We start from the raw sequence: 25961 nt of genomic DNA on the forward strand, positions 1-25961 counted from the left end.
TGCAAAAAATAAAAGCTAGAATTAATTAAACGAGTTAACTATAATTTAATGTATGTATTTATTAAAATAGCATTAAATAACTATAACATTTATTTAAAAACTGGTTCCTTGAAATAGCTAACTCCTTCAAAAATCTGAATATGTTTAAGAAAGAGAGAAAACAAAAAAGGAGACCCAATCCTGTGGCAACAAATTCAAGAATTTAGAGGAAAAAGATGACAGCCTGGTACAGTATGTGTTATTAATTACTGACCCAAGAGGAATAGGAAAACTTGAATGGGCCAATTAGCATGATTTTGACAAGCAATTGAAGACGTACAATTGAAAAAGTTCCTAGGATCAGACAGGTTCACAGGTTAGTAATAGAGGTTTCCATTTCCCTCTCTCATAACCTGATCACACCATTTGCTCCTACAGCAAAGAGTTACCTAGTTATAATATCTGGATTCTGTTTATTGGCTTTCTATTTCAGAAATCAATGCATAGGCCCAGCAAATTTAACTGTGCTTACTCTACAGGAAACAAATGTTATGAATTTCCTGACGTGTTAGCATATGGTTAGCTAACAAAAATAAGGAGGATGTAAGAAGATAAGTAGAAGGCAGTGGAGGTACATTTAACAGAGAGGGAATATATAAATTTGTATACTTTTTTTTTTTTTTTTTTTTTTTTGAGACGGAGTCTCGCTCTGTCGCCCAGGCTGGAGTGCAATGGCGCGATCTCGGCTCACTGCAAGCTCCGCCTCCCGGGTTCACGCCATTCTCCTGCCTCAGCCTCCCGAGTAGCTGGGACTACAGGCGCCCACAACCGCGCCCGGCTAATTTTTTGTATTTTTAGTAGAGACGGGGTTTCACCGTGGTCTCGATCTCCTGACCTTGTGATCCGCCCGCCTCGGCCTCCCAAAGTGCTGGGATTACAGGCGTGAGCCACCGCGCCCGGCCTAAATTTGTATACATTTAATGGAGCAAGATAAAGAGGTTTAAGTACATTATTTAATGATAACCATCAGAACTCAAATTAAGACTATCATTTACAAAGATCCAGAAAGAGGAGAGGGAATAGAAAAAAGAAGTGGAAAATGAAGCAAGTATGCTAATTTCACCATATTTCATATTAAGGAGTCAATAGATACCGTCTAAGATGGATAAAGTCAGAAGTTAAAGTTTCGATGGTTACCACCAGAAGAACTCAGAATAGAAACCATTCAAAGCAGTCATTTCTAGGGAGGAAAGGGGTACTTTTATTTTGTACCCTTATGCTCTGTTTGCACTTTTAAAATCAATTACTATAAATAGTAATACACACACACACACACACACACACACAAACACAGGGATCTTCCAAAAGTTCGTGGAAAATGCATGTTATGGAAAAACTATGCATAGAGTTCTTTTTTTTTCCACACCAAAATAAACCCTTACTAGCTTCTTATAACATGTCTGAATAGGATCTAGCTTGAAACACTAAGAAGGCTACGACATCATTTGAAAAGAGCCTCTTTCAGGCTCTTTGTTCTGCTAAAATTGAAGCAAGAACAAACATCACATTTATGGTGAAGTTGGGGAGGAAGAATGACGAAATCACTGATGCTCAATGAAAAGTTTATGGGGATGATGCCACAAAAAATCAGCAGTTTACAAATGAATACCTTATTTTAAGAGAGGAGGAGACAACGATAAAGTCTGCAGTAGCAGACCATTCACATAAATTTGTAAGGAAAAAAATTCATCTTGTTTGGGCTGTAATTGAAAAGGAGAAACAATTGACATCAGAAACAATAGCCAATGTTATAGACATTTCAGTTGGTTCGGCTTACACAATTCTGACTGAAAAATTAAAGTTGAGCAAACTTCCTACTTGGTGAGTGCCAAAACCATTGCACCCAGATTAGCTACAGACAACAACAGAGTTATCAATGGAAATTTTAAATAAGCAAGATCAAGATTCTGAAGAATTTCTTCAAAGAATTGTAACAGGAGATAAAATGTGACTTTTGTACTCATTAAGTACAATCCTAAAAGCAAAGCACAGTCAAAACAACGGCTACCAAGAGATGGAAATGGTCCAGCCAAAGTCAAAGCAGAACAGTCAAGAGCAAGAGTCACAGCAATAGTTTCTGGGGATGCTCAAGGTATTTTGCTCGTTGACTTTCTGGGGGGCCAAAGAATGATAGGGTCAGCTAATTATGAGAGTGTTTTGAGAAAGCCAAACCTTTTTTAAAAAAAAAAATTTTATTATACTTTAAGTTCTGGGATACATGTGTAGAACATGCAGGTTTATTACATAGGTATACATGTGCCATGGTGGTTTGCTACACTCATCAACCTGTCATCTACATTAGGTATTTCTCCTAATGTTATCCCTCCCCTAGACTCCCAACCCCCTACAGGCCCTGGTGTGTGATGTTTCCCTTCCTGTGTCCATGTGTTCTCATTGTTCAACTCTTACTTGTGAGTGAGAACATGTGGTGTTGGTTTTCTGTTCCTGTGTTAGTTTGCTGAGAATGATGGTTTCCAGCTTCATCTATGTCCCTACAAGGGACATGAACTAATCCTTTTTTATGGTTGCATAGAATTCCATGGTGTATATGTGCCACCTTTTCTTTATCCAGTCTATCATTGATGGACATTTGGATTGCTTCCAAGTCTTTGCTATTGTGAACAGTACTGCAATAAACATACGTGTGCATGTGTCTTTACAGTACAATGATTTATAATCCTTTGGGTATATCCCAGTAATGGGAATGCTGGGTCAAATGGCATTTCTGGTTCTTAATCCTTGAGGAATTGCCACACTGTCTTCCACAATGGTTGAACTAATTTACACTCCCACCAACAGTGCAAAAGCATACATATTTTCCCACATCCTCTCCAGCATCTTTTGTTTCCTGACTTTTTAATGATCACCATTCTAACTGGCATGAGATGGTATCTCACTGTAGTTTTGATTTGCGTTTCTCTAATTACCGGTGATGATGAGCTTTTTTTCATATGTTTGTTGGCCACACAAATGTCTTCTTTTGAGAAGTGCCTGTTCATATCCTTCTCCTACTTTTTGATGGGGTTGCTTGTTTTTTTTCTTGTAAATTTATTTAGGTTCTTTGTAGATTCTGGATATTAGCCCTTTGTCAGATGGATAGATTGCAAAAATTTTCTCCCATTCTGTAGGTTGCCTGTTCACTCTGATGCTAGTTTCTTTTCCTGTGCAGAAGCTCTTTAGTTTAATTAGATCCCATTTGTCGATTTTGGCTTTTGTTGCTGTTGCTTTTGATGTTTTAGTCGAGAAGTCTTTGCCCATGCCTATGTCCTGAATGGTATTACCTAGGTTTTCTTCTAGGATTTTTATGGTTTTAGGTCTTAGGTTTAAGTCTTTAATTCATCTTGAGTTAATTTTTGTATAAGGTGTAAGGAAGGGGTCCAGTTTCAGTTTTCTGCATATGGCTAGCCGGTTTTCCCAACACCATTTATTAAATAGGGAATCATTTCCCAATTGCTTGTTTTCATCAGGGTTGTCAAAGATCAGATGGTTGTAGATGTGTGGCACTTTTTCTGAGGCCACTGTTCCATTCCATTGATCTGTATATCTGTTTTGGTACCAATACCATGCTGTTTTGGTTACTGTAGCTTTGTAGTATAGTTTGAATTCAGGTAGCATGATGCCTCTGGCTTTGTTCTTTTTGCTTAGGATTGTCTTGGCTATACAGGCTCTTTTTTGGTTCCATATGCAATTTAAAGTAGTTTTTTTCTACATCCTGTGAAAAAAGTCAAATGGTAGTTTGATGGGGATAGCATTGAATCTATACATTACTTTCAGCAGTATGGCCATTTCCATGATATTAATTCTTCCTATCCATGAGCATAAGATGTTTTTCCATTTGTTTGTGTCCTCTCTTATTTCCTGGAGCAGTGGTTTGTGGTCTTCTTGAAGAGGTCCTTCACATCCCTTGTAAGTTGGATTCGTAGGTATTTTGTTCTCTTTGTAGCAATTGTGAATGGGAGTTCACTCATGATTTGGCTGTCTGTTTGTCTGTTATTGATGTATAGGAATACTTGTGAATTTTGCACATTGATTTTGTATCCTGAGACTTTGCTGAAGTTGCTTATCAGCTTAAGAAGATTTTGGACTGAGACAATGGGGTTTTCTAAATATACAATCATGTCATCTGCAAACAGAGACAATTTGACTTCCTCTCTTCCTTTTTGTATACCATGTATTTCTTTCTCTTGCCTGATTACCTTGACCAGAACTTCCAATACTAGTTGAATAGGAGTGGTGAGAGAGGGCATCCTTGTCTTGTGCTGGTTTTCAAAGGGAATGCTTCCAGTTTTTGCCCATTCAGTATGATATTGGCTATGGGCTTGTCATAAATAGCTCTTATTATTTTGAGATAAGTTCCATCAATACCCGGTTTATTGAGAGTTTTTAGCATAAAGGAGCGTTGAATTTTATCAAAGGCCTTTTCTGGATCTATTGCGATAATCATGTGGTTTTTGTCATTGGCTCTATTTATGTGATGAATTACGTTTATTGATTTGTGTATGTTGAATGAGCTTTGTATCCCAGGGATGAAGCCGACTTGATCATGGTGGATAAGCTCTTTGATATGCTGCTGGATTTGGTTTGCCAGTATTTTATTGAGGATTTTCGCATTGATGTTCAGCAGAAAAGTGCCTGGGAAAGCCTCACCAGAGAGGCCTTCACCGCCATCACAATGCTCTTGCTCATTTCTCTCATCAAACAAGGGGAATTTTATGAGAGTTTTGATAGGCAATCATTAGGCATCCGCCTTACAGTGCTGATTTGGGTTTTCCTGGTTTCTTTTTGTTTCCTAATCTTAAAAAAATCTTTAAAGGCGCCCATATTTCCTCAATTAGTAGTGTCAAAAAGGCTGCATTGACATGGCTAAATTTGCAGGATTCTCAGTTCTTTAGGGATGGACTAAAGGGTTATCATTGCTTACAAAAGTGTCTTGAACTTGATGGAGCTTATATTGAGAACTGTTAGGTGAGCATGGAATAGAAAACTGCTGGAAGAGTCAGAGAGGTCACTGTGGAGAAGGTGACCTCTGAGTTGAATGTTGAAGATTAAGGGAGTGCTAGCCAAGAGAGGGGAGAGAAAAGGCCTTCCTGGCAGAGGAAGAGGTAAAGGGTTAGAGAGAATAAGGCTTGCTCCTGAGGCGGTGGGAGGTAGCTGGACCAGAGGCTGTATGGAATGGGGAGATCCACTCCTTTAGAATAGGAGATTCTATTCTAAAACTAGAATAAGGTTGAGGCAGATCTTGAAGATGCTTGTATACAAGCAAAGGGCTTGGGCATTAGTTCATGGGTGTTGCAGCACCTACAAAGGCTTAAAGTGGGAAAATTCACAATCAACTTTGCATTTTAGAAAGATCACTCTGGCTGGAGGTTGCTCAGTTAAGATTATGGTCACAATGATGAGAGAACCAAGTCTGTGACTAGCGAGTTGTGAATCTCAGTACAGTCATGGGTCGCTTAAAGATGGGGATACATTCTGAGAAATGCATCGCTAGGTGATGTTGTCTTTGTGTGAACATCACAGAGTGTGCTTACATAAAGCTAGATGATACAGACTCCTACATACTTGGGCTGTGTGGTGTAGCCTAGTGCACCTAGGCTACCAACCTGGAGCATGTGACTGTACTGAATACTGTAGGCAATTGTAACACAATGATAAGTATTTGTGTATCTGAACACATCTAAACATGGAAAGTGTTCAGTGAAAATATGGTACTTAGGATGAAAAATGGAACACCTGTATAGGGCACTTACCATGAATGTGGCTTGCAGGTCTGGAGGTTGCTCTGGGTGAGTCTGTAAGTGAGTGATGAGTGAATGTAAAAGCCTCAGATGTGACTGTACACTACTGTAGGCTTAAAATTATGTAAAATATGTTTTCTTTCGTTAATAATAAATTAACCTTAGCTTACTGTGACTTTTGTAATTCATAAACTTTTTAATGTTTTTAACTTTTTGACTCTTCTGTAATAACTTAGTCTAAAATACAAACACATAGTACAGCTGTAAAAAAATTCTTTTTTATTATTCTTATTCTATAAACTTTTTTCTATTTTTACATTTATTTTCTTACTTTTTAAACTTTTTTGTTAAAAACAATGACAAACACACACAGGAGCCTAGGTCTACAGAGGGTGAGAATTATCAATATCACTGTCTTCCCTCCACATCTTGTCCCACTGCAAGGTCTTCGGGGGCAGTAACACATGGAGCAGTCATTCCCTGTGATATTATTCCTTCTTCTGGGTACCTCCTGAAGTTTTATAGCTACTTTTTTATAAGTACAAGTAGTATACTCTAAAATAATGACATAAATATATTATAGCAAATACATAAACCAGTAACATAGCAGTTTATTATTTTCAAGTATTATTTACTGTATGTAACTGTATGTGTTATACTTTTATATAACTGGCAGCACAGTAGGTTTATTTAAACCAGCATCCCCACAAACACGTGGGTAATGCCTTGTCCTATGACTATGTTACAATGGCTACAATGTCACTGGGGGACAGGAATTTTTCAGCCCCATTATAATTTTATAGGAGCACTGTCATATACATGGTCAGTAGTTCACTGAAATGTCATTATGCTAGGCATGACTGTAGTTCTCTGGCCACTCCAAGGGAAAGCGCCCTAGGTAGAGTAAAGGGCATTATCATGACAGGCAGGAAGCTCAGGGAAGCTTCAGGAAGAGTGGGCAGCCAACCAACAAGGAGAGGAAGAGGGGCCATGCTGCACAATGTCTGTGGCTGAGAGATTGGATTGGGGCATCCCTTTGGGAGCTCTCTTAAATCACCAAAGAGACAGTTTTTTGTTTTTTGTTTTCTGTGTGTGTTTTTTTGTTTTTTTTTTTTTGTTTGTTTTTTTTTGAGACGGGGTCTTGCTCTTTTGCCCAGGCTGGAATACTGGCTCAATCATAGCTCATTGCAGCCTTAAACTCCTGGGCTCAAGTGATCCTTCCACCTCAGCCTCCTGATCAAAGGGACACTCCCAATCAAGCTTTTGGGGTTAATGCCATAATTATTTAGATACTGAAAGGAAGTGTTATAGGCTTTAGGGTTATAGGCTTTTAGGGCAGGAATCATTTATGTTACAGTAAGTTTTGCAAAATGTTCTTGCCCAAATTCATCTTTAGGAATGAGTGGTTTGCTTTTAGTGCATCAAGGTGAGGTCTCTTTCATTTGTGGGCTGTTTCTTTGACAGTGGGAAGTAATAAAATTACATTTTCCCCCTAGCCAGAAGCATTTCTGACTGTGCTTACAATAACACCATGTGACGAATGCAAATATGCGTGTCTGTCTTAGTTGTGCCCTTTGTAAACTAACCAGTGGTGAAAGCTTTGTTCCGGCTGACCACATGAAATAGGGGGAGGCTTTCTCTTCCTCTCTGCTGAGTTGGACAGTAGCCACTCTCTATTTCCATTGGAAGTGCCCGTCATTTGATATTACACAAACGTTGTTATGTGGTGCCTGACTGTACTTGTCAGCGAAGCATAATTGGTTACCCAGAGAGACACAGGGAAGCAGGGCTTGACATTGAGGTTTGTTAATACAGTGCCACCTGGAGTGACCTAGCCAATGGTAAAGCACTTAAAAGTTCCTCTTTAGTTTTAAAACAAAGCATTGTTATATGATAAGCATGTAGTATTTTAGTTTAATTTAAATGTTTCTTTTGTTTCAATGATTTTTCTCTCATTCCAAGTTGGATAGCACTGGGTTACTTGCCACGGATTGAGGTAATTTATGATAACGTAGTTACACAAGTTCTTACCCAACCCTCTCCTGTCTCTGGGTTCGGAATAAACTTCTTTGGAACCTTTTTTCACGATTTGCTACCTGTATGACAAAAAAAAAAAAAAGTTACTTGACTGCCTAAGTTTCATTTTCCTAATCTAGAAGACAGCAGTATTGTCATCTAACTCTCAGGGTTGCTGTGAGGATCGACCAAGTTTATTGTTGAAAGTCCCAGGAACATAATAACTACTCAATAAATACTGGTTGCTCTGCCTTCCAGTAATAAGGTATAGGAGGGCTTCAAAAAGTTTGTGGGAAAGCAAAACTAAAAGATGAAAGTAAAAATTATAAATTTTATTTCTCAACGCAAGCACCATCAAGTTCAAGACACTTTTGTAATCAATGATAATCATTTAGTCCATCCCTAAAGAACTGGTCCTGGGAATTTCACCATGTCAATGGAGTCTTTTTGACACTATTAACTGAGGAAGAATGGGTGTCCTTTAAAGATTTTTTAATATTAGGAAGCAAAAAGAAATCAGAAAAAACAAAATCGTCACTGTAAGATGGATGCCTAATGATTTCCCAACTCTCACAAAATTGCCTTTGTTTGATGAGAGAAATGAGCAGGAGCATTGTGGTAAAGGAAGGCCTCTCTAGTGAAGCTTTCCAAGGCACTTTTCTGCTGAAGTTTTGGCTAAGTTTCTCAAAACACTCTCATAGTAAGCAGATGCTATCATTCTTTGGCCCCCAGGAAGCCAATGAGGAAAATGCTTTGAGCATTTCCCAAAACTGTGGCCATGATGTTCACTCTTGACCAGTCTGCTTTGGCTGGACCACTTGTACCCCTTGGTAGCCACTGCTTTGATTGTGCTTTGTCTTCAGGATTGCACTGGTAAAGGCATGTTTCATCTTCTGCTACAATTTTTTGGTGAAATGTTTCTGGATCTTGATCTCACTTATTTAAAATTCTCATTGAAAGCTCTGCTCTTTGTAGGTGATCTGGATGCAACAGTTTTGAGTTTCATCAAGTAGAAAGTTTGTTCAACTTTAATTTTTCAGTCAGAATTGTGTAAGCTGAACCAATTGAGATGTCTATGATGACAGCTATTGTTTCTAATGTTAATTGTTTGTCCTCTTCAATTAGGGCATAAACGAGATGAGTTTTTTCCTTATAAATTGATGTGGATGGTCTGCCGCTACAGACTTCATCTTTATCATTGTCTCATCCTCTCTTAAAATGAGTTATTCTTTTGTAACCTGCTGATTTCTTTATGACATAATACCCATAAACTTTATAAAGCATCAGTGATTTCATCATTCTTCCACCCAAACTTCACTGTAAATGTAATGTTTGTTCTTGCTTCAATTTTAACAAAATTAATGTTGCTCTCATAGAGGCTCTTTTCAAACTTACGTCTTATCCTCCTTAGTACATTAAACTAGATTCTGTTCACACATGTTATAACAAGTTAGTATAAGTTTACTTTGGTAGAAAAAATTAAACTCTATGCCTAGTTTTTCACAATATGCATTTTTCATGAACTTACTGAAGACCCTCATGTTAGATAAATGGTCATGGCCAATTGGATCTAACCAGTAAGACAACATCCCTCATTCCTGTCCTCTGGAAAACTAGGAAGAGTTAGGAAAATGTCGTTGGGGAGTAAATCATGCTGCACATATTAAAAGGTTACCATTTGATAAGCCTTAACATATGTACATACCTGTAAAACTATCACCACAATCAAGATAGCAAATACATAAATACATTATCATCGCCAAAGCTTTCTTGTGCTCCTTTGTAATTGCTCCTTTCTGCTTTTCTCTGCCACCCTCACCTTCCTGTTCCCAGATGATCGCTAGTATGCTTTCTGTAACTGTCAAAGTTTTTTTTTTCTTTCTGAGTTTTGAGAGGTCTTTATGTATTCTAGAAGCAAGTCCTTTATCAGCTATATAGTTTGCAAATGTTTTCTTCCAGTGTGTAGTTTCAGTTAGATTTTGTCAGATTTTTTAAATGATCAAACTAAGATTTAGGGGGTCATGGAGGAATATCACAGAGATGAGGTACCCTTCTCTTAATAACATATCGGAGAATACACGATACCGACATGACTTATCACAGTGATGTCAACATTTGTCTTAGATTGTTCAGGCTGCTATAGAAAAATACCACAGACTGGGTGGATTATATGCAAATAAATGTATTTCTTACTGTTCTGGGGGCTGAGAAGTCTAAGATCAAGGTAATGGCATGTTCAGTGTTTGGTGAGGTCTCATTTCTAGTTCATAGATGGTATCTTCTAGGTGTGTCCTCACATGGTTGAAAGGACTAACCAGCTCTCTGGAGTCTCTATTATAAGGGCATGAATGCCAAACATGAGGGCTTCACCTTTATGACCTAATCACCTCTCAAAATTTCCACCTGCCAATTTCAACACCTTAGAGGTTAAGATTTCAACTTCTGAATTTGAACGGAACACAAACATTTAGATCACAGTAATCTTGACCACTTGGTTATGGGGGTATCTTCCAGGTCTCTCCCCTATAAAGTCTTTTATACCCTTTCTAAACTCTGTTGGTTGGAAGTTCTATGAGTAGCCCATGCTCACGGGGAGAAGAATTAAATTCTACCTCCCAGAAGGAGAAATATCACCATGTATTATTTAAATTCTTCTGTAAGAAAGTTTTTCCTTCTCCCCCATTATTTATTTATTCATTCACTTATTTATATCAGTTTAGACTCATGAATATTTGTTTAATTTGTTAGGCTGTAATCTAACATTATTATTGTTTATTTTGTTGCTCAAATTGTTCCAGTTTTGGCCATGTGGAGTTTTTTCAGTTTAGATCTTCTATTCTTTTGATATGCTCCCATCTTTTTTTTCTTTTCTTTTTTTTTTTTTTTTTTTTTTTTTTTTTGCACTTCCTTACTTTCTGGCATTACAAGATGCTCCAAGCTCATCTTGCATTTTCTGTGTTCCAGCCCTAAAGTTAGCCATTTATTCCCTTGTATTGGAGAATAGTACTTTAGAAACCAAGTTCTGGATAATGAATGTGCTCCTTGCTAGTGGGTGTCATGGCTTCAAGGCATGAGGGGTATTTTTACTTCCCTAGGAAGGTGCTATGTATACCAGAGGGAAATCAAGCAACTTACAATTAGCGAATCATGTAAGAGAGTGCTACGAAAAGTATGATCCATGGACCATCAACATTGGCATCACCTGTAAGTTTATTAGAAATGCAAATATTGAGTCTTATTCAGACCTCCTGAATTGGAAACTGGGGGTTGGACCTAAGAATCTGTATTTTAATAGGTATTACAGGTGATTTTTTTTTTTTTGCACACTACAATCTGAGAACAACTGAGGTAAGAAGTAGTCTGTAGAAATCTGAGTTAACTGCTATTGTATTTTGTATTTGCTCCAGTATCTCTTATATACTGTGCTCCTGACAACTACCAACCTGCCTGGCTTCTTAACCCAGCTATGATCTCAGTCTTTGGATTCTTACTGTTCTGAAGAAGACATATCAGACAAAGAACACATAGGCCAGGCAGAAGAAGCAAAAACAAGAGCAAAAGAGCCAATCCTCAACAAAATACTAGCAAACCAAATCTAGCAACATATGAAAATAACTCTCCACCATGACTAAATGAAATTTATCCCAGGAAGGCAAAATTTAGCATCTGAAAGCCAATTAATGTAGTGTGATATCAATAGAATAAAGAACAAAAAACACATGATCATCTTAATAGATGCATAAAAAGCATCTGAAAAATTCATCCTGTCATGTTAATAAGAACGAATTAGGAATAGAAAGAAACTTTCTCACCTAATGAAGGCCACCCATGAAAACCTCACAACTAATATTATACTTTGTGGTGAAAGACTGAATGATTTCCCCTAAGATCAGGAACAAGATCAAGAACAGTGTTCTCATCACTTCTTTATAACAACAGTGCTTTCAGCCTGAGATAGCAAGAAAATGAAATAAAAGGCATTCATGTGGGGGAAAAAGTAGTAAAACTATCTCTATTTGCAGATGGCATGATCTTGTAGAAAATCCAGAGGAATTCACTAAGACTCTATCAGAACGAATAAACAAGTTCAGCAAGTTTTCAGGATACCAGATCAATGCACAACAATCAATTGTATTTTTGCACACTTAAAATAGACAATCTGAAAACAAAATAAAGAAAATAATTCTACTTATAATAACATTAAAATCAATAAAATATTTTGGGAAAAGTTTTGAAAAAGAAGTCTAAAACCTATACTCTGGGCTGGGCGCGGTGGCTCACACCTATAATCCCAGCACTTTGGGAGGCTGAGGCGGGTGGATCACCTGAGGGGAGTTCAAGATCAGCCTGGCCAACGTGGTGAAACCCTGTCTCTATTAAAAATACCAAAAAAATTTGCTAGGTGCCTGTGATCCCAGATACTCGGGAGGCTGAGGCAGGAGAATTGCTTGAGCCCTGGTGGCAGAAGTGGCAGTGAGCCGAGATCACATCACTGCACTCCAGCCTGGGCAACAAGAGTGAAACTCCATCTCAAAATAATAATAATAATAATAATAATAATAATAATAATAATAATAAATAAAATGTATACTCTGGAAACTTTAAAGACTATTGAAAGAAATTAAAGAGGACTGAAATAAATGAGAAGACATCTCATGTTCACGGATTGGAAGACTTAAAGTTGGAATGGCATTACTCCCCGAATTAATTTACAGATTGGACAAAATCTCTATCAAAATTCTAGCTGGCTTATTTATAGAAATTCATAAGCTAATCCCAAAATCCGTATGGAAATTCAAAGTTTCCAGAATAAACAAAGCAATCTTGAAAAAGAATAACAAAGTTGGAAGATTAATACTTCCCGATTTTAAACTTACTACAAACCTACAGCAATTGAGTTAGTGTGATTTTGGCATAAGGAGAGACACATAGACCAACGGAATAGAATTAAGAGTCCAGAAATATAATAAGTCCTCACATTTATGGCCAATTGATTTTTGGGAAGAGTACCAAGATAATGCAGTGGAGGAAAAAATAGTGTTTTCAACAAATAGTGCTTGAATGAATGGATATCCACATGCAAAAGAATGAAATTAAATTCCTATCTCATATAGTATATAAAACGTCCTATGGTGGGGGAAGCCTGGCAGGTTTGGGAAATTAAAAAGCCAATACAGCTAGAATGCAGATATCAGGGCAGAGGATGGTTCAAGACAGAGCTAAAAAAAATAGGCAGAGTTCAGAATATGTGATAAAATGAACGCAAAGACTAGGAAAATGTGGAATAGTGTTAAGGGCCCTACAAAACATGTTCTACTGTGGGGGTTCAAATCCTGGTTCCACTACTCACTAGCTATATGTCCTAAGTAATCACTTAACCTCTTTGTGACTCAGAGTCTTCATCAAAAAAATAGGAATAACAATGGAATTAGCTTACAGGCTGAATGTAAAGATTGAATGAGTAATAATGGTGTAATGCACTGCCAAAAGAACTAGGCACATACTGAGTAAGTTATAATTACAGAAATATTTAGTATAGCTTCTTGGCATAGTTTCGACTTACTATAGTTTCTGATACTTATTGAGGGCGTGATTAATGTTAGCTGTTACTATTAATATTATTTCCAGGGAATCTTACTATCTTTGTGTGAGGGAGTTGACACACAGACCTTTCTACATGTAAAAAGAAGCCTGGAGGAACATGGCAGGGACTATCCAGCTTTAGAACTGTTTGGAATTTTGATATAAAAGTAGAGTTTATCATTGTCCAAAGTCCTGCTAAGGGGGAATACTTTATGGCTAGCTTGTCCTGAGGTCTGCCTGCAGGCACTACTAAACCGGGTGGGCACAGCCACAGCAGGAATCCTATAACCCTACAACTCAGAGAAGCTGACTTCATAGAGTAAGGCATTAGCTTCCCCACAAAACCAGCTATAGGGTCTGATATCCACCCCAGCCTGACACCAGCCTTGGGCTTTCAATCTCGTTTTCCCAACACAGCTGGTAGCAGCTGCCTTCATATTTACTGCATCTCCTCTCCAATGACACTCTCCTCCCAAAAACCACTCTCAGCTGAGAGTCACCATCTGTGAGATAGGCCGGTTCAATACGCTTTTTAACAGATCAGAGGCCACATTTTGCTTTGCTTTGTTAATTGCATATCAAGCTGTCACCTAGAGCTTAATGAAGGGTATGAACATACCCATAAATTATCCAGTTTTCAAAAGCAATTTTGATATTCCTCTTGGGAGCCTCTTTATGCTCAAATGAGCATGCAGTATTTTGCAAAAGAAAGCATTCCAAAGGAGCTGTTAATTATTTGAACCTAGAGATTTTGAGTAACTGCAAACAGCAATTGATAGATCCCAGGAGTGGCTCAACATGGGTCATGAATTTACTATTGCTGGTTGGAGGACCCACTTGGGAACCATTTTATTTATTTATTTTTATTTTTTAAATTTAATTAATTTATTTATTTAAACGGAGTCTCACTCTTTAGCCCAGGTTGGAGTGCAGTGGCGTGATCTTGGCTCACTGCAACTTCTGCCTTCCAGGTTCAAGCAAGTCTCCTGCCTCAGCCTCCCAAGTAGCTGGGATTACAGGTGTCCACCACCACTCCTGGCTTGGGAACCATTTTAAAAAGCAAGAGTGACACACTGGATTGTTCCACAGTTCATCAGTGACTTGCTGTGACAGCGATGGGGTGCAATGGGAAACATAGGAGCTTTTGTGTCCTGATGAGAGGCAGAGTTGCCCCTGGGCGATGCTGTTGTTATTGAGAAAATAGGGTGGTGGCAGGAGGGCAACACTGAGTCACAACCACTGAGGGAGTGAAACCTGTGATCAGATGTTTCTGGGGTGTATAAGAAGGGGATATTTATTCTCAGATCTGCCTCCTCTTTCTACTTTTTCTACCTTTTGCAGCTTGTTCTGCTGATAGTTCTAACCACAGGGTCAATCAAGCCTGTCCCAAATTCTGAGCCAATCTCAATAGGCAAAGTCAGGGCTTTTCAGGCATTTATCTTTTTATGCTTTCATTTATCAGCATGCACATGGTGACAGGCATTGTTAAGATATGAAGGGATAAGAGAAGACATAAAGCATGGTCTCTCCCTTGATAGCTCACAGCGTAGGGCAGGAAATAGACAAGTAAATAACCCTAATCTTCAATTTATTCTTCCAAGTCCTGCCCCACCCCAGAGTTAGTCTCTCCCTGATTCTGGTCTGCTCAACAGATTCTGGCCCATATGATCTCCCTCCCAGCCCTTTGCTACTGGGAAGTGAGACTGCCTTGTACCTAGGTTCCAAGTTATGGTTCAACTATGGAAGAACTCCCCGTTCCTCCACCCCTGGTCACCACAAACACACATTAGAGACACTTTCTCAAAATGTTCTAAGTGCCTCTCTGGTGCTTGGAACAGACAAAGCTTGCAGTGCTACCTAGGTGGGGACCTCTGATCCCAGATGGGACTTGTGTGGGCCTTGTCCTTGCTTCGTCCCTCAGGGTCACTCTCTGACCCACTACCCCATGCATGGAGTCAACCAGATGCCCCCTTTCCCCTTTCCAGGAAAGTGACCTGGCAATCTGATTGCTCCTGCTGGCTGGCACATTTCTTTTGTGTGAGCTTGAGCTGCAAGAACAGTACCAACATGCTGATTTTGAGTGAACCTCACTAGTATACTACAAAGGGTGAGTTCGTGGCTCTGGGCTACTGCTGGCCCTCAGGCTTAAGTTGCATGTGTGCCTGTGCTTAGGCTCCTGCCCACCCATGTTCTGACCACAAAACCACCTCCTGACTACAGATGCAAGGGTGGTGTGTGGTGCAGGCTTTTCTTAGCAGTGCACCCTCCTTAGGCTTCACACCACATGAGTTGGCAGTCCTGTAGGAGTGGCTATGCCTATCTCCTCTGAGGGCTTTTGAGACTAACTGTTGCTCTGCAAGATCGATGAGCTGTCTGATCAATGATGTTCTCTCCTGCCTCCAACCAATGTGGTGACTTCTGCGCCCCTGGATTGGTCTTGAGGTATGCTGGACCTTGGCAGACATTCCTATGGGATAGATCACTCTTCCTGCTCTGCCCATGGGTCCTCCTCACCAACCTTAGGAAAGACTCACTTGCTTTTATGTTTCCTCTTCTGTTCTGGCTCATGCAATTGTACCACAGGGTTCAGGGTGAGAGAGAGAGAGACAGAGAGAGAGAGAGAGGTTAAAATGATCTCAGGGAATTAAGTTTTCAGAGTGAGGGAATGGATTTGGTAAGAACACAGTTAAGGAATCAAATTTGTTTCCTTCAGAAAGAGAAAGCAAATGAGTGGTTTAATTCTTGGCTTCAAGGATAAGCAATGATTTTATGCAGGGGATATAGACAAATTATTCTTATGTCTTAAAAGACTAACAACCACAGAGCAATGCTTCTAGTCAGTGTGTATCTTCACTCTCCTGACTATAAAAGGGAATCACTGACTTGCTTTATGCTGCTCATGTTGAGGGAAAGTAATTGAGGTTTTTATGAAAAAAAAAAATCCTTGGAAGATTCACATTCCAATCACAGGTTACATAAGCTCAATTCTGCAGATCATACTCTAGGCACACAAAATATTCTCACCATTTCCCAAACATACCTGTTTGTTTATCCACAGCATCTTCTTTGCGTAAAATGGGCTTCTCCACCCTGCTCCCTTTCTATTCTGGCCAATTCCTATTCACCTGAAACTGTACTCACAGGATGAACAAGAACTGGACAGAATATAGTTATAATTAAGCATTAATCATGCTGCACTTTGACGCACTTCCTTGTAGCTGAAAACCAGGTGACACTACATACTCACCATTTGCATTCCCGTTGTTCTTAAAAATAGGGTTTCTGACATTGGAATCTTAAGGCTTTTGTTTAGGAATTGCTTAAGATATTTTTCACATCCCGAATTCCAGCAAAACAGCTGATGTCATCCAGTTTAAAGACCCCCACAGAGGAACCAAAACAGCCTGAGAATATGGTTTCTTTATCTCCTTGTTCCATGATTTCAGCCTGCAATCTTTCACAGATCAACAATCACCACATTTTGGCCAATTCCAAAACTCTTAAAAACCCTAGCCTCAAACTCCTCAAGGAGACAGATTTGAGGTTTCTTCCCATCATCTTGTCCACCGGCCTCACGAGAAACCTCTTTTTCTGCTGCAACCCAGGGTCTTGGTGTATTGACTTGCCATGCACATTGGGCAATGAACCTATTACTGTTACACATTTTTAAGGCCCAACTTGAAGGCTCATCACCTCTGTGAAATGTTCTCCTCAAGCTGAGTCTGAGTCCTATTTCTGCGTTGTTGAACTACTTTGCCACACTATTGTCTCCTCTCTGGGCTGAACCCATTGGGTGCAGGAGTCATATTTCAGTCCGTCGGTCGATCAGTCAGTTCATCATCAAATGATTCTCGGGTACCTAGTCTATCCCAGGCACTGTGCTGGGCACTGCAAATACATCTGTGAGCAAGATAGACAGGACTTCTCCCTGCTAGGAGCTGGGATCTGGGGTGGGATGCCAACAGATCAAGAGGCAATTGCAATGCAATGTGAGAAGTAGGAGTTCTGAAGATGAAGAGGGCAGGGAAATGTGCCCCAGGCAGAAGGAACGGCATATGGGAATGCTGGTGGCAAGAGAAAACATTCCTCACATATCAGTGCATTTAGGAGAGAGAGATGCTCAGTATTACCAGAGAATAATACTGTCAAGAGTCTGGCAAGAGATGAGGGCAGACAGGAGACCAGGGACTGCATTATTCTGCATCATTTGAGCCTTGTGGGAAGACCAAACTTCCTCCTAGGAGCAATGAGGAGCCTCTGAAAGGTTTTAAGTAGGGAAATGGCATCTCAGATTTGCACATTGAAAGATAATTCTGGCTGCAACTCAAAGAACAGACAAGCAGCAGATACTATTGGAGGCAGAGACAGCCGTTAGGAAAGACTGATGAGAACAGATGGTGGTCTGCTCCACAGTGGTACAGCAGGAATGAAGGTAAGTGGGTACTGGCAGCGGTATCCCGCAGGTGAAATGGATGGGTTTGGTGGCTTATTGATTATGGCTGCAGGCAAAAGGTAGAAGTGGCAATGGAGGGGAACACTGGGTGGAGGCTCTCAGGCTCCTTTCTTGAACAATGTTTAGTGGGAGTGTGTTAGTTTCCAAGGGCTGTCATAACAAAGTACCCCACACTGGTGGCTTAGACCAACAGTCATTTATTGTCTCACAGTTCTGGAGACCAGAAGTTTAAAATCAAGTTGTCAGCAGAGTCATGCGCCTTCTGAAGGCACTAAGGAAGGATCTGTTTCAGGCCTCTCTCCTAGCTTTCAATTCAACACACAAATGGGGAAAGGTACTGTTATTCCCTAATACCCCCACAGAGGAAAGCTCATGCAGTGTAACAGGTTTGCCTATAGAGAGATGAATCCTTGAGCTTGGGGCATGTTGAGTTTGGGGAGCCTGTGGAAACCCATAAGAAGATATCTAGAAAAGCATTTGATATGTTGGGTTGATGTTTTGGAAAAGGAGGGTATGGAACGGGCTGGGAAGATAAACTTGAGAGTCTTTGACTTATAGGGTGGATAAGACGGTGAACCTTTGGGGAAGGCCAGACTTCCTGAGGGGAAAGGGAGCAATTCATCTCTGCAGCCCCAGCACCTAGCCCAGCCCCTGCCATTGCTGTAAAGGTTCAGTGAAAAACTGCCTGATGGAATGAAAGGATTTCTTCAACTTTTCATTAGTTTGAGATAAGGCTTTGCATGGGCGATTGCTTACCCTCCTCTGGCTCTGTGACCTGAAGGGAGTGTACTTTGTAGCAATGAGAAACAAGCATCGTTGGGTTTCACTTTACAGTCTCCTTCAGTGTAATTTAGTAAATTTGCCCAGAGTTTCTCACTTAGCATCCAGGGAAAGCCACCAGGTTTTGCCCATCTCTTGACTTATAACAACATGAACAGAAGAAAGATATATGCACCTTGCTTTAGTTTGCAGCAACACTTCCTTTTTACTTGCAAATCTTCACTTTTGCAGTCAGCCCAGCCTTTTCAATAAACTGTAGTAAAGTTTCCAAATAAAGCCTTTTCTGTACCACCTGCTTTCCCCCCACAGCCCGAGACTGATGATCATTTCATCTTGGGAGTATCTGGAGCGGGTGGTTCTCCCACGTGGCTGTGCTGAAGCAGGAGCTGCTGGGGGGACAGTCGGTAGAGCTGTGGAGCGGTGTCATCGTCTGCTGGGTAGTTGATCCAGGCTCCTTTGTGCCTGTTGCCTGGTGACACCCAGAGGTCCCTCTCTCAGAGCCACACCCTGGCTTGCTATTGGTCTGGTGGTGACATTTGTTGACAATAGACACTTCTCTGGCTCTAGATTCTGAAAGAGGCCTGGGAGCTTGGGTTTCAAGCTACATTGCTCATCTAAGTGCATTTCCTTAACTCTTTGTGTCTCCTGCCAGGAAAGTTCAGCAAGAGTGTGCACCCTGACCCTCCGGCAAGGTTCTCCCCTTCACCTTCTAGTGCAGCTGGACTCGGATGGTTTCTTCTCTGCTGTGCTGCTGTGGCAGGACCGTTTTCTTCTCACCTCTTCCTGGGGTTTTTTGTAGCTACTTAAACAAACAGGCTTTGTCAGCATGATAGTCATCTGAGTTGAGCTAGGAAGCTCAACTTAGCAAGAGAAATGTTTGTTTTTAGGATGTCATATTCTGAAGACTATGAAAGACCAGAGCCTCTTCTTGGAGGTCCTAGGAACTATAGATACAATCTATGCCTTCCTGAAACAGAGCTGGGGCCAGGCACAAGAAAGGGGGAGAAGAAGACTGAGGTGACTCTGGGGGAGGTGATGAGGATGGGAAACAAAAGAGAGAAGGGCTTCTGAGTGTCCCCAAGGTGGATCCTGTTTGATCAGTGAGTGAATTTATGGCCCAAAGGGGTGGCATCATTTAAGGAACTCAGTCCCCAACTTGGTAAGTGCCTGGCTTCTGGGATCCTCAGGCAGCTCCCCAGACACTCCCCATCTGCTGCTTCTTCCCTACCTTCTGGGTACCCTTTAGAGAATGTGTCAGCTGAGGGTCAGAGTATGGATAAGTTGGGTCGAGGCAGCTGCAGTGTGGACGAGAAGCTGCTCAATTTTGGCTGGTTCCTCGAAGAACCCACTTGAATCTTTTAAAACTGGTACTTGTAGGAATATACAGGCCCAGACTCCTGGCAAACTGCCCTTCCTATACTCCACACCCTCGTGCCCTCTCTTTCCTCCCACCTAGAACAAAACCACTTTTAGGCAGGGAAGGTAGAGGCTCTTGCAAAGACCAAGCAAGGGATGATGGAAACCTGACGAATGCTTTCCTTCCCTTCTGTTGAGCCTTGCAGCCAGGTGCCTAAGCCCTAGCCTACACTGCGAGAGGAGGCCCCAAGAGGACCTCAAAACAGGAGAAGACATTCTGAGGCTTCTGAGCTGTGTCATCAAGATTAAGTGACCTATGTCTATAGTAGCCAGTACTCCAGAGGTGGGGCAGAAGTTCCAGGACCCTGTGACTGGGAGACTTGTGCACCAGGTCCCAGTGACCTGTGGGTCACAGAGATTTCTGCTAAGCCCCCCTGGAGCCCAGTGTCCCAGTTGTCTCTGTCTGAAGTGCGCTGTTGTGTTAGATTCATCAAGAGGGTCCCTCCCTCCAACAGAGCTGTGGGTCCTATTTACACAGCTTCTTTTGTTTTGTTTTGTTTTGTTTTGTTTTTAGATAGTGTTTTGCTCTTACTGCCCAGGCTGGAGTGCAATGGAACGACCTCAGCTCACTGCAACCTCTGCCTCCCAGGTTCAAGCAGTTCTTCTGCCTCAGCCTCCTGAGTAGCTGGGATTACAGGCATGTGCCACCACACCCAGCTAATTTTTGTATTTTTAGTAGAGACGGGGTTTCACCATGTTGGCCAGGCTGGTCTCAAACCCCTGACCTCAAGTAATCTCCCCGCCTCGGCCTCCCAAAGTGCTGGGATTACAGGTGTGAGCCACCACACCTGGGCCTAACTTCTTTCATTTTCTCAGGTCCTCTTTCTGCCACAGTTGTTCTGCAGTGTTTCCAGCGTGACTTTCCCTTGTCCATGTACCCGAGTTCGGAGGAAAAGAAGCCATTTATCCCCAATTCAGGTGCAGTGTGTCTGCTGAAAACATGGTAACATTTTGCCACCATCAATTTACTCATCCATTTGAACTAAGAACCAGTCAGAAATGGTGGATGCAGCCAGGCTTTAGTTCTGTTTTGTTTTTGCTTTTGTGTTTCAGAAAGAGGAAATTGGCATTAATTTGAGCACAATTGCTTGCAAACATTTTACCGATTTTTTGTTGTTTTGATTTTGCTAATAGGAATTATTGAGAAAGGAAAAATATTGGGATAATAAATATGGTAAGATCCATTTAATGTTAAAAATGAAAAGGAGGTGGGTTTCACAGAGAGTAGACCAGTGATCTTGCAATCAATTCTGAGAAAGATTCTGAAACAAAAATTTTAAGATATTGTATTAAGTTCCCTCAGCTACCCTAACAAAGTACCAAGCTGGGTGGTTTCAACAACAGAAGTTTATTGTCCCACAGTTCTGGAGTCAAGAAGTCTGAGATCAAGGTGTCAGCAGGGTTGCCCCTCTCCTAGCTTCTGGTGGCTTACTGGCAGTCTTTGACACTCTTTGGCTTGTAGAAGCTTCACCCTGCACTCAGCCTTCATCTTCACATAACACTGTCCGTTTGTGCGTGTGTGTGTGTGTTTGTATCCAAATTCCCTCTTTTTATAAAGATACTAGTCGTATTGGATTGGGGTCCACCCTACTCCAGTACGACTTCATCTTAAGTGCTTACATCTGCACTGACCCTATTTCCAAATAAGGTCACATTCTAAGACACTGGGGTTTAGGGCTTCAACTATGAATTTTGGGGGAACACAACCATAACTGTGAGCTTTTGAGCATTTAGTAAAACAACCAGTCATTTCTAGAAACCAATCTGAGCACACTAAGAACAAACTGTCAATCTAAGCAGATTGCCTACTATCGGGGCTCAGAACATGATACCCCAAAGTATGGTGCCTTTGGATCTTCATTTCTGAATCCTCCTGTGTCACATAAAACTTTGATTAAGTAAATCTGTCACGCTTTTCTCTTGTTAACCTGTCTTTTGTTATAGGAGCATCAGCCATGGCCCTTATGATGGGAAGGAGAGGTATCACACTTCTGTCCCCACACCACTGTCCCAGGGTTAAAGATGAGTAACTAGATTTACTTGACAGAAGTAAAGGGGCCAAAGACCAAGACCACACCAAAGGGTGATGTATGTTTGCCTACTTAACTGTGAGGTCTAATTTCTCATATGTTTCAGGATCTCTAAAATCCAGAAGTGAAATATCTTCGCAAGAAAATTAAGCCCCAAGTGGCTTCAACATTTGGCCTGGTGGTCAAGGAACTGTCATAGTTACTGGGATAGCAACCATTATACATCCCGGGAGGCCGTTCTCAGAATCTTTCATAATTAAATCACTAAAGCTGGGAAAACAATGTCCTATCACTTTCTTTGTCATCGTACCACTTCCTTTTAATTTCCAAGCCTCATTTGCACCTCTTCCCACAGTGTCTCTATGAGCGACAGCAAATCTCTGCATCAGCCAGGAATAACAGTGCAAAGCAGTGTGGGTGGCAGGGCCCTAACACCCAAGCTTGAGCCTCCATTTCCCGCCATTGTTCCCTCAGTCAGGCTAGGGCTGTCCTGGGGAGAGTTTTTCCAGATAAAACTATCCTGGTTGGCTGCCAGTGATTCAGACAGGTTCACAGCCTCAAACCTCCCGATGGGTAAGCAGTGATTCAGACTCCAATCCTGCTTCATCTCTCAGGCTTATCGCTTATCTCCAGCTGCCAGGAGACAGACAATGGGGGCAGAGAGGCATTTTGGCTGAGCCAGGCCTCAGGTAGCCCCAAGGGATTTGAGAGGCCTCCAGACAAGCAGACTCAGGCAGTCTCACCAGGTCACTCTCTATTTAAAAAGCACAAATTCTATCAGTTCCCTTGAGAATATAGCATTTCCTGTGGCCTATAACAGCAAAAAAATGGACATTTCTATATCTGTTGATTCATTCCTTCTTCAGAGCTGCTGTTTCAAGTAACCCAGGACTTTGGGTGAAAGTATTCAGGGGAGTCAGGACTCCAAAGGACCTTGCAAAAGGTAAATTCTTGTCCCGCCCCTTCCCAATTTCATTTGACTTTTAAAGTAGCCCTAATACTCTCATAGTCAAACTGGCGAAATCTAAATAAACTCTGGATTGTACCAATGTCAGTTCCCTAGTTTTGATGTTGTGCTGTAGTTATGCAATATATTACCACTGGGGATATTGAATGAAGGCTACCTTTTTTTTTTTTTTTTTTTTTTTTTTGCAACTTGCTGTGAATTCATAATAATTTTAAAGTAAAGGTTTTTTTTTTTTTTTAAAGTAATTCCAACGGCTCCCCCAAACCCAGTCACTATGTCTTGTCTTTGAAAAAGCCACATAGCAGAATTGCTGAAAGCATAGGCTTTAGGCCAGCCAGATCTCAATGCAAATGCAGCTTTCACCTCTTGAGCAAATTACTTAATCTCTTTGAGCTTCAGTTTTCTTATCTAGAAGATGAATCTGATTGCTTCCCTGATGAGTGAGTATGAGGTGGGTATGAGGACTAATGAAGTAACTCATGGAAAGCACCTGACAGAGTGGATGATAAGCACTCCCTTTAAAACTGTAATCTATTTATTTATTTTGTTTTTTGAGACAGAGTCTTGTTCTGTTGCCCAGGCTAGAGTGCAATAGCATGATCTCAGCTCACTGCAGCCTCTGCCTCCCAGGTTCAAGCGATTCTCCTGTCTCAGCCTCCCAAGTAGCTGGAATTACTGGTGTGTGCCACCATGCCCAGCTAATTTTTGTATTTTTAGTAGATATGGGGTTGCACTATGTTGGCCACGCTGGTCTCGAACTCCTGACCTCAAGTGATCTACCTGCCTCAGCCTCCCAAAGTGCTAGGATTATAGGTGTGAGCCACCACGCCTGGCTAAAACTATAATCTATTGAAGAGAGGAGCCCTATATGTGTTTCCAACAGAGGGTCACAGGCTCAGAAAGTCATGTGTGTAGCTGAAAGAATTTTTTTTAGTGGCCTCAATGAGTCAAGAGGGTCCACACCTGGACATGATTCAAGCATGAGTCCAATGCCTGTGGAGGAATTATTTGAATTCTGTCCTAATTTCTTTTTCCCTATAAATTGTCCACATTCTCAAGTTTTCTAATGTGGAACTAGATTAAACCATTGACATGACAGAAGCAGCAGCATTCCATTTCCAGTCCTAATAGGAATGACTCAAGCCTTCCAGCCAGGTGCCTGTGGCAGGGGTGGGACAGGAGGCAGAAGAGTTGAAAAGTATTGGTTGTATTGTCCCCTAACTCATGGGTGGGAGCTTATTAAAGGAAATATATGTTTGTGAAATATACCAGGTACCTGCACTCCAGGAAGAGAAGAGTCACCTTGTTCAGGGAAGCCTCTTGGCCACCTATCACTGATGCAGGACTTTTTTTTTTTTTTTTTTTTGGTGCCACTTCACCAGAAAGAGACCTCTGCAGACTGCATTGTCTCTGTCTGGGCACCACTCGGATCCGGGCTCACTGCAGGAGGTACCCCATGGCTCCAGCCCTCCTGCTGCTTCCCATTGCTGGGAGTGGCTGCCTAGTGTTCCTGGAGGGCAACAGTGTTACAACAGCTCTTTTGACACCTGCTGTTCAGCAGGTCCCAAGTTCTTGTCCTGTATCCAAGAAGAATGAAGTTATTTGGACAATCAGAGAGTAAGAAGGGTGGAAAAGAGTTCTATTGAGTGACGGAACAGCTCTCAGCAGAAAGGGGACTCTAGGTGGGTAGTCTCCCCAACCCAAAGGTGAATAGTCCCCCTGAAGTGTGGCTGAGTCCAGGGCTTTTATGGGCTCAGAATGCAGATGTACATGCTGATTGGTTTGTGAGTATGCAAAAAAAGGCTAAAACTAAGGCACCACCCAAAGATGGGTACAACAGTGTAAAAAACCAATTAGGGGAGGATAGGTACTTGTAAAATAGGTGATGTGTGGGAATCAATCAGAGAAAAGTGTGCCAAATGGGAAGAGAGGTTCTTTTCTGGTCTGTGGATTTATCTGAGACTAGTAGCTTGGTTTTCAAGCTTTAAACTGTCTTTGGTTTGAAGGTTAGGTTTCACTGGGAAACCACCCATATCTGCCTAGGGATTTGTCTGCTTCCTCCTGCTATCATCACCTTCTGGAGATTCAAGAATAGGTCAAAAAGCTACTTTTTGTAAGGCCCTTTCTGGCTCTCTTCCTTCCACAAGTCCTGTATTCCAGACACCCCAGTTACTCATCATTTATCAGACACCACCTGGCTTTCTCCTGCCAGGTTGTCCAGCTACCTGGAAAAGCCCTCCTTCCACCCACTCCTTCAGCACCACTCCCCTCTGCCTTTTTCATTCCACCCAGTTTTCAAATCTTCCACCAAATGCTTTATCTTCCTTGAAGCCTTGCCTGAACCACCATTCAGAGTTGGTTCAACTCCTCCTTTGAACTCTCCCAGCCCCTGTTTGTCTCTTCTCACAACCTTGAACATATTAATTCCACAAAGACCTACTGTGTTCTATGGACCAAGCTCTATGCTAGGCTCTGGAGATGCAATGGTAAACAACAGAGTTGGGTGTGTATGTGTGTGCACATGTTGGGGTAAGAATGAGGGCAGAGATGCTAAACAAAATAGTTGCACAAAAAAGTATACATATACAAATTTTGATAAGTACAATAAAGGAACAAGGGATAAAAAAATGGAATGTGTACTTTAAAGAAGGATCTAGTTTAGAAAGGGAGACCAGGAAAGGCCTTCCAGAGGAATGAACATTTCAACTGAGGCTTAATGGATCAGTGAGTTGTCAGTTACCTAAGAGGAGAAATGGGCCAAGGGCCTTCTCTGAAAAACAGGAGATGCAAACCCCACAAGGCCAGAGGAGGATGGGGTGTTTGAAGAACTGCAAGGAGGCTAGCATGGCTGAAACAGTGAAGAAGCAGAGTGGAGTGAGAGGAGGCAAGAGAGTGGCAAGAAGTCCAATCACATAGGGACAGCAGATTGTGGTAAGCAT

The 25961-nt window shown here is 41.3% G+C and overlaps 1 long non-coding RNA gene across 2 annotated transcripts in view; it reads right to left on the minus strand.

Moving 5' to 3' along the window:
* LOC105486905 (uncharacterized) overlaps positions 1-19024 on the minus strand; it is a 72981-nt gene extending 53957 nt beyond the window's left edge. Inside the window, exons 1-3 of one of the 2 annotated variants that reach the window (XR_011610319.1) lie at positions 18785-19024; positions 10929-10995; positions 7809-7873 (exon numbers count right to left, since the gene is read on the minus strand). This is a non-coding gene — a long non-coding RNA (uncharacterized lncRNA). The remainder of the gene's footprint in view (positions 1-7808; positions 7874-10928; positions 10996-18784) is intronic. The other variant, XR_011610318.1, reaches the window with a different exon arrangement.
* Between the last annotated feature and the right edge of the window lie 6937 nt (positions 19025-25961).

The sequence above is a fragment of the Macaca nemestrina genome, chromosome 12 (assembly GCF_043159975.1).
Source record: "Macaca nemestrina isolate mMacNem1 chromosome 12, mMacNem.hap1, whole genome shotgun sequence".
NCBI classification, from domain to species: Eukaryota; Metazoa; Chordata; class Mammalia; order Primates; family Cercopithecidae; genus Macaca; species Macaca nemestrina.